This window comes from Panthera leo, chromosome C1 (assembly GCF_018350215.1).
Source record: "Panthera leo isolate Ple1 chromosome C1, P.leo_Ple1_pat1.1, whole genome shotgun sequence".
NCBI lineage: Eukaryota > Metazoa > Chordata > Mammalia > Carnivora > Felidae > Panthera > Panthera leo.
Genome location: NC_056686.1, coordinates 184784711 through 184794373, shown reverse-complemented (window position 1 = coordinate 184794373; position 9663 = coordinate 184784711). Strand labels below are relative to the sequence as shown.

General features: G+C 36.3%; 1 protein-coding gene across 1 annotated transcript in view; it reads left to right on the top strand.

The window, feature by feature from the left end:
- Positions 1–127: 127 nt before the first annotated feature.
- FTCDNL1 (formiminotransferase cyclodeaminase N-terminal like) overlaps positions 128–9663 on the top strand; it is a 170737-nt gene continuing 161201 nt past the window's right edge. The window contains exons 1-3 of the mRNA XM_042949635.1: positions 128–344; positions 2219–2287; positions 3336–3423. The gene's annotated coding sequence lies outside the window, so the exon portion shown is untranslated. The remainder of the gene's footprint in view (positions 345–2218; positions 2288–3335; positions 3424–9663) is intronic.

The following is a 9663-nucleotide window of genomic DNA, read 5'->3' as shown; positions in this document are numbered from 1 at the left end:
CGCGGGGGCGACGACGGCGTCAGAGGCCGACGTCCGCGCGCAGCGTGCGTAAGGGAAGGAGGGGTGTGCACGAAATCCGACTCGGCTCCCAGAGGGGGCGATGGGGGCGTGGCCCTAGGAAAGACATTTGTGATTGGTGGGTTCTGTTTTGCCCGGGAAGTTCGAACGGAAGTCTGGGAAAGAGTTGGGAGAGCAAAGGAAGAGGGAATGTAGTAAGGACTCTGAAAGAAGGGCAGCAGTTGTAGCGTACTCGCAGCAGCAGGAGTGGCTCGAAGGTCATTGTCCAGTAACTGGGTAGAATTTTGAGTATGCTATACTCCCGTTTCAGTAGGCTCACCTTGCAGGTGAGGTGTTGTTTGTTTGTTTGTTTGTTTTGTAGTTCTTTGAATGTTAAATGAAGGGAATCTCCCTTTTCTCACCAGCTCGTTTTCTTTGTAGATAAACTAAGATTTCTAGGTTGATGAGAATTTGTGGTTAGATACGAAATCTAATGCACCTTTGACTGGTACTGGGGAACAGGGCACATGAGTTGGAACAGGAAAAATGGGGCAAGGCATTAGCTGTTACACAATTGTTGTCCCTGGGGTTTGCAGCCAACAAGATTTGCTATTTTAGGGTTTTCAAAAACCAGTTCGGACAGTAGGAAAATGATAGGTGTCCAACAACCATCTGTGTCCAGTTGTGTAAGAGGAAGATTTGGCCAAATGTATGCTAAAGGCAGGGAGGGGAAGGGGAAGGGTCCAGTATTCTAAACTTCAGGTGCCTGTGAGGCAAGGCACTGTAAAGAGCCCTATAGAAGACAATATTAGTGATGATTGTAAAAATTACAGCCAACATTTACTGGGGCTTTACTGTAGGTCAGGAGTTGATACAATAAAGGGAATCCTCAACTTCCAGTCTTTGTGTCCTGCTCACAGGCTCTCAGGGAAGCCATACATTTACCAGAGTCAGCAAAATCTCAAAGCATGGGCTCTGTTTCTGCCTTGAGTACACATTGTACATCTGCTTTGTTTACAAACAACCTAAAAAAGAGCATTTCATTCATAAAGAGTTTAAAAAAGCAAAACAAAAACCTCCCTGGTTCCCATAAGATTAAGGTCATACAGCCCTGCATGTACCAAAAGCTTAAGATTAGGTAATTTTCTGGAATGTCTTTTATCTAATGATTTGTAACTTTTTATGTAGACCCTACACAAAATATTCCTTCCCTGGAGCACTCTCTATGATGATTGTGCATCCTGGGAAGCTGTCCTAACTTGGGATGAAATAAATCTTTCTTTTAGAAATTCTAAAAGATTGCTCATTTTGACAAACTAAGAACTTCATATTATTAACTGTTCTGAGTCTGTATATAATTGTGTTTATACATACTGTTTTCTTTTCTCCACATTTCAAATATTAACAAATAGTCTTGAAGTAAGAACACAAATGAATAAATGATAAAATATAATTTTCTTCTATATACTATAGTGACTTCATTGAAGTGTATTATGCTAACCTACTTTGGTTCAAATTATTGGGTTCTATCTGACATCATAATAGTGTAACCAATCAAGAATTAATTATTATTATTAAGTAGGTCTGTTTTTTTGTTTTTTTTTTTTTTACAGAGTACTGGTTAAAAAGAAACTGAGGCCAATTATATAATTATGAATATAGAATCGTGTTTAGGAAACCAGCCTTCACTCTATTTTGTGAATCACATACATATTGCTACTTTCTCTTGTTAGGTAGAGGATTACTGAAGTGTAATCCAGTAACCCAAACATGTACATGTACTCCAAATGCAGTTTTTGATTTATGTAGTCTTGTTTTTAGGTTGACCTTTTAACTGAATTGGTCACTACTGAAGAGGATGGAGACGGTGCCTGGTGGGTGGCTCAGTTGGTTAAACATCTGATTCTTGATTTCAGCTGAGGTCATGATCTCACGGTCATGAGATTTAGCCCTGAGTTGGGCTCTGCGCAGCATGGAACCTGCTTAAGATTTTCTCTCTCCCTCTCTCTCTCTCTTTCTCTCTGCCCTTTCCCTTAAAAAAACCAAGAGGGTGAGGAGTTCTTGTGCTTTAGAAAGATTAATTGTAGTAAACATTAAATACTATAAGTTGTCCCAGTTGTTCTAAGATAATTGAGGTCTTTAAGAAATACAAATAAAGATTTAAAGGGTCAAGTAAAGAAACAGACTGAAATAAGCACAAGGTGTTTTTTTTCCCCCACAGTTAAGGATTTACATAACCCTACAGGAACCACTTCCAGAGAAAATAACAGCTCTTAATTCATTAGTTGAGGTATGTATGTCATTTATGTTAAGTCATTGACATTATAATTCCTTTTCATTGGTCCTATTGATGTTACTGTAATATCTCTTTTCTTTCCCTATCTCCTCTTCCTTTTTCCAGGAAGACCCAATTTTGTAAATCTCTACTTAGCTAACAGCAGTAGGCACAGACTGCCCACCACTTTCCCCCTTTATTCTCTCTTGGAGATGGGCTTTTCTTCCCTGAAACAGGTCTTGCATGTACAAAGTTAGTGTAACCAGTTGTTTGGATTTCCCCTTTGTTTTCATCAGATAGCGGTCTCCACAGGAATTTTAATATGTTTATAGGGCCCAAAAGGCCATAGCTTATCTCTGGACTCTAGACATTGCTCAGGGGATCCTGTGAGGCTTTCAGAACTTTTGTTATACTATTCAGTAAAATAAATAGAAAAAGTTGCAGAATTGGAAGGAATCTGAGAGAGCGTAGTTAATATATATTAAAAAGGATAGCATTAAAATGTCATAAATTCCAATATCTACAGAGGCTAAGCCTGTATCATAAATAGTAAAATTGGCCATGTGTAATACAATAGGGAATGGTAAAGACCGCAGCAAACTAGAAGAAAATAATCATATTTGAAGGAGGCAGTCACTATTCACTGCCAGCCAGTAGTAAAATGAAGGCAACATTTTACCAAACTCCAATTTTTCTTTTTTTTTCGAACTCAAATTTTTCAAGAGAAATCAGATACATAGATTTTTATGTGTCATTTCCTAATTTATAAATCTTGCAAACTAATTAAATTTGTATTTAAAATGTTTTATCAAATTAAATGCACACATAGACCAAATTTGGCCTACGGGTCACAAATGTGCAGTTTCTCTACTAAAAGGTAAAATGAATGGATACAGAAAAGCAGAGAATGGGGGAAAAAAGAAGACCTCAAATATGGGTTCCTATGGGAGACTGAATGTGAAAGAAATGGAAAAAGGTTTCTAAAATTTTTTTTTATGGAACTTGAATCAGATCGCATTTGATATTCTTTGAGAGATTCCAATAATGTTTTAAATCTTTTCAGTTTTTCTCGATTTTGGACAGGTGTTTAGCGTGCTTTCATATGCCTCTGTACCAAAATTGGACACTGAAAGGAACGGGCTTCAGATGAGGTATGCAACTCTAGCATATAGTTTTGCCCCCAAATGCCTAACAAAACTAAATTAGAGAATAAAGGCATCTGGGGATTTGGAAGCTTACTTTTTGGCTAGTCTCACTAGCTAAGTGACACTCTTTACACTGGTCTTGTAGCATATGATTTAAATATATACTTCAGCAAAATCCATTGCTTCAGCAACATATAATCACTATGTGTCAAGACCTTATGGATTATCTTTAACACTCAGTGAATGCTAAAATGCAATGATTTAACTAATTGTACTTGCATACATTATACTTAATCCACTATTAAAAAGTTAGGAAATACCAAATAAAAACTTAATAAATCTTCAACAAAATACTAGCAAGCCAAATTTAGCAACACACAAAAAGAATTACACACAAAGTAGGATTTATCCCAGAAAGGCAAGGTTGGTTTCACATTTGAAAATTAATTAACATTATACACCATACCAATAGAAGAAAAAACAAAAGTGACATGATTATCGTAATGGACTCAGAAAAGGCATTTGATAAAAATCCAACACCCTTTCATGACTGAAAAAAAAATTTTTTTCAACAAACTATGAAATAGAAGGGACTTTTTTCAACCTAATAAAGGATATCTATGAAAAGCTCACAGCTAACATCATTCTTAATGGTGAAAGACTGATGGCTCCCTAAGAACCAGACACAAGATAAAGATGTCTACTCTTGCCACTTCCAATCAACACTGTACTGGAGGTTCTAGCCAGGGCAGTTAGGCAAGAAAAGGAAATAAAAACCATCAGATTGGAAAGGAAGAAGTAAAACCATGCAGATGACATGATCTCGTATACAGAAAATTCTAAGGAATCCACTGAAAACTATTAGGAATAATAAAAAAGTTCCACAAAGATGTAGGATGCAAGATCAATATACAACTATCAATCATATTTCTGTACACTAGCATTGAACAATACAAAAGTGAAATTAAGAAAATTTCATTTACAAAATCATCAAAAAGAATAAATAGGCATAAGTTTAATGAAAGAGATGAAGAATTTATATACTGAAAGCTACAAAACGTTGTTGAAGGAAATTAAAGACTTAAATAAATGGAAAGACATCTCATGTTTGTGGATCAGAAAATACTAAGATGACAATACTCTTAAAGTTGATTTACAGATTCAGTGTAATCCCTATCAAAATCTGAGCTGCCTTCTTTGTATAAATGTACATGCTGATCCTAAAATGCAGATGAAAATGCAAGGGACACAAAATAGCCAAAATAGTCTTGAAACAAGATGACCAAAGTTGGAAGGCTCTTAATTCTCCCATTTCAAAACTTACTACAAAGGTACGATAATCAAAACAATGTTGTACTGGCATAAGGATAGATATATGGACCAATGGAATAGAATTGAGAATTCAGAAATAAACTTTAAATTTATGGTGAATTGATTTTCAACATGGGTGCGAAGAAAATTCAATGGCAAAAGAAGTCTTTTCAACAGGTGGTGCTAGGGCAACTGAATAGCCATATGCAAAAGAATGAAGCTGTTACCCCTTTCTTATACCATACATAAAGACTAACTCAAAATGGTTCATAGACCTAAATGTATGCACTGAGACTATAAAACTCTGAGGAAAAAAAAAAGTAAATAATGACCTTGCATTAACTAAAATCTTTTTAGACATGACATCAAAAGCACAAGAGTCAAAAGAAAAACATAGTTAAGTTGGACTTCATCTAAATAAAAAACTTTCAGTGGCTCAAAGAACACCAGTAAAAAGTGAAAAAACAACCCACAGAATGTGAGAAAATATTTGAAAATCACATACTTGATAAGGAACTTGTATCTAAAATATATAAAGAATACTTACCAATTAACAATAAAAAGAACCCAATTTTTAAAATGGGCAAAGGATCTGATATTTCAGAGAAGATCTGTAAATAGACAAAAAAGACATGAAAAATACTCAACTCACCACTAGGGAAATGCAGATCAAAAGCACAAGAGATCCCACTTTATACCCACCAGGATGGCTATAATAGAAAAATATAGATAATAACTAGTCTTGGTCGTGATGTGGACAAGTTGGGGAACTGTCAGGCATTGGTAGAAATGCCTGTTGGTAGAAATGGGGAAGCTGCTGAGGAAACAGTTTAACAGTTTTCAAAATGTTAAACGTAGATTTGCCCTGTGGCCCAGAAATTTCACTCCTAGATCTATACTCAAGAAAAATGAAAACATATCCAGGTAGCAACTTGTTTGTAAATGTTCATAGTAGCATTACTCAAAACAGCCAAAAAGTGGAAACAATAAAATGTCCATTAACTAATGAATGAATAAATAACATGTGATATAGCCATATAATGAAATATTATTCAGTAATAAAAAAGAGTAAAGTGCTGATACATGCTATAACATCAATTAACCTTGAAAATATCATGCTAAGTGGCAAATACTAGTTACAAAAGACCAAATATTGTATGAGTCCATTTATATGAGGTGTCTGGAAATAGCACAGAAGTAGATTAGTAGTTGCATAGAGCTGGGGAGGAGGGAGACTAGTTAAAAACTACTCACTAAGTGCAGCCCACACTCAAGGGAAGAATTAGGCTCTACTTGAAGGGAAGAATGTCAAAACTTATGGATATATCTTAAAACAACCACACCCAGATTCTACTCTAGTGTATAGAATTCAGAGATCTTTGAACTTAAGCACAAGGGGAATAAAATAAGAAGGGAAGCAGACTTGGCTAAGCCATTATCTATAAAACAAACATAAGATGACTCTGAAAGGTAGAAAAAAGAAAGACAGGCCAGGGACCTTGAGACTCAAAGAATAATAAGATGGTAAATACACTGGGTTTTCTTTTTGCCTTGTATACTATAGAATTAAAGAATCCAGCAACTCAGAAACTCCATTAGGCACAGACAGCAAAAGTTTCAAGGAAAGGCTGCTGTCTGTAGGGACAGCAGGAGGGAAGGGGAAGCCTTGCAAGATAGCAAACTTTTAGAAAATCAATGTTCTACTCCAGCAAAATGTCACAGGAAACACTGCGCCACCCAAGAGGCAAAGGCTGAATGGAGAGCCTAGACTTCTACCCTCATGTTGAACGAGGTATCTTGACACCCTTGCTAGGGTGGTGCCAGAGAGGCTCAAGTAGAGAGCCTGGACTTTTATCTCCATCTCCAGTACAGGCTTCTCCTACCACCACATTGTCAGTGGATACGATATGGAAATTCAGGACTTCTGCCATTGCCCAGCAATAATGAGGCCACCCCTACCACAGTGTCGTTATAGACTGTGTGGAGAACTGGAATATCTCTCTATACCCAGTAGTAATGAGAAGCTCTTCCCTCCCATCCACTGTCAAAGCAAGCCATGCAGGGAATCTGGATTTCTATCACTACTTGGCAGTAGCAAGCTAATAGCCCTTCTCCCCTGCTGGAATGGTATCAAAGTTTAAAACCAAAGGTTTAAATAAGATACAGAATCATATAATATGAAAAATTCCAGGTTTTGTTTGAAAACCACTTGTCATACCAAGAATGAGTTAAATCTCAAACTGAATGAAAAAGACAATAGATACCAACAGTGAAGTGTCAGAGGTATTATAATTCTCTGGTGAAGAATTTAAAGCAGCAATGATAAAAATGTTTCACCAAACAATTGCAAACACACTTGAAACAAAATTGAAAAAGAGAAAGTCTCAACAGTGCAATAGAAGACATAAAAAAGAACCTACATAGGCACCTGAGTGGCTCAGTTGGTTAAGCATCCAACTCTTGGTTTCGGCTCAGGTCGTGATCTCACAGTTTCATGAGTTTGAGCCCCACATCAAGCCCCACATGCTTGGGATTCTTTCTCTCCCTCCCCCACTCATGCTGTCTCTGTCTCTCTCAAAATAAACACATAAAAACTTAAAAAAAAAAAAAAAAAGAACCTACATAAGAACCATTGTGGATGGGCTCAAAAGCAGTGTAGGAAATAGAGGAAAGAATCAGTGAACCTGAGGTAGAGTAATAGAAATTACCTCACCTGAATAACAAAGAGAAAATAGGCTGAAAAAAATTAAAAATAAACAGCCGTAGAGGGTAGTGAGACTATCACAAAAGGTCTAATATTCATGTCATTAGAGTTTGGGAGGAGAAGAGGAAGAGAGTAGGGTTGAAAAAGCACTTAAAGAAATAATGGCTAAAAATTTCCCAAATTTAGCGAGACATAACCTACAGATTCAAGAATCTGAATGAACCTCAAGCAGGATAAAGCAAAAGAGATCTATGCCACTGTACATTGTAGTTTAACTTGTGGAAACTGAAGACAAAGGAAAAATCTTGAAGGCATCCAGGAAAAGCTGACACCTGATAAAGGAAATTTTCAACTTTTAACGTTTGTGGGCTCTGCTACTGGGCTCCCAGGGAAGCTATACTTTAACACCAGCCAAGGACAAAGTAACTTGACAAAATTTCAAAGCATGGGCTCTATTTCTTCCCCAAGAACATATTGTACATCTGCTTTGTTAAAATAACCAAAAAGGAGCATTCTGAATAAAAGATAAGGAAAAGGAAGAAACTTCCCTGATTCCCATAGGAGTTAAATCATATAGCCCTACGTCTATTAGCAACTTAAGATAAGGTCTGCAACTTTCTGAAATGTTCTTTGTCTAATAATTTGTAACTTTTTATGTAAAAAAATGTATATAACCCTACACCAAATATTCATCTGTGGAGCACTCTCTTTGTGAAGTTTGTGTAACCCCCTCAGCTGTCCTAACTTGGACTTGAATAAAACTTTCTTTCCTTTAGAGATTCCTAGAGGTTTGTTCATTTTACTTCAACACACCTTACCTATAGGAAAAAAAAAAATTGAAATGACAGGAAATTTCTTATCAGACACATGGAGGTCAGAAGGAAATAACGTTTTTCAAGTGCTGAAAGAAAAGAACTGTCAACTCAGAATCCTATACCTGGTGAAAATATCATTCAGGAATGAAGACACATGAATCTACAATTTGAAAATACGTTCAGTTTTTAAAACTTTCATTAGACTCATTTTTCATCTTCTTATTGTAGGCAACAGTTTTGCCAGTTGTTTGCTATCATGTAACATAGGGCATCATTTTTCAAGGCTTCAATATAATTTCCTAGTTGACTTAGTATCCCAGACTCCTTACACTGTCACCAGCCTCAGATATCAATCTAGGTCTTTCTTGGTGGAGGCAGTGGGGAATACCATTATTCCTGACATATGAAGAAAGCAGGTTTTCAGAAAACCTGCTTACTTATCAGAAAACAAACAAAAAAACAGAAATCAAATTCTCAGTTTTAGGGAGGCAGGTGGGGGGATGGGCTAAATGGGTAATGGGCATTAAGGAGAGCATTTGTGGTGAGCACTGGGTGTTATATGTAAGTGATGAATCCCTGAATTCTCCTCCTGAAACCAGTACTACATTATATGTTAACTAACTTGAATTTAAATAAAATCCTGGAAAAAAAATTCTCAGTTTTAGTCCCTAAAGCCCTGGGCTGTCTTTGTTTCTGGGAATCACCTCAGTAGCATTTTTTTTTTTTTTTTAAAGCACAACCTTTTCATTTATATTCAATTACATGAATTTTATATATACTGCTTAGAAAAATTTTAAATTTATAACTTTATTTTTAGAACAGTTTCGGGTTTACAGAGAAATTGAATAGAAAGTACAAAGAGTTCCCATATTTCCCCTATCTCCCCACCTTAGTTTCCCTGTATTAACATCTTCTATTAGTGTGGTAACTTTGTTACCATTGATGAGCCAATATTGTTACATAATTATTAACTAAAGTTTATAGTTTGTTTACATTAAGGCTCACTTTTTGTGTTTTACATTTTATGGATTTTGTCAACTGTATAATGCCATGTACTGACCATTACAGTATCATACTGAACAAATTCCTTGCCCTAAACGTCTCCTGTGCTCCAACATATTCATCCCTCATCACTCCCCACCCCAAACCCCTGGCAATCTCTGATCTTTTTACTGTCTCAAGTTTTGCCATTTTCAGAACATCCTATAGTTGAAATACTATAGTATGTGGGCTTTTCAGATTGACCTCTTTCACTTAGCAATATGCTCTTGAGTTTCCTTCATGTCTTTTCATGGTATAGTAGCTCATTTCTTTTCACTGCTGAATAATGTTCCATTGTATGGACTTGTATGGACGTACCACAGTTTGTTTATCCATTCACCTATTGAAGGACATCTTGGTTGCTTCCACATTTTG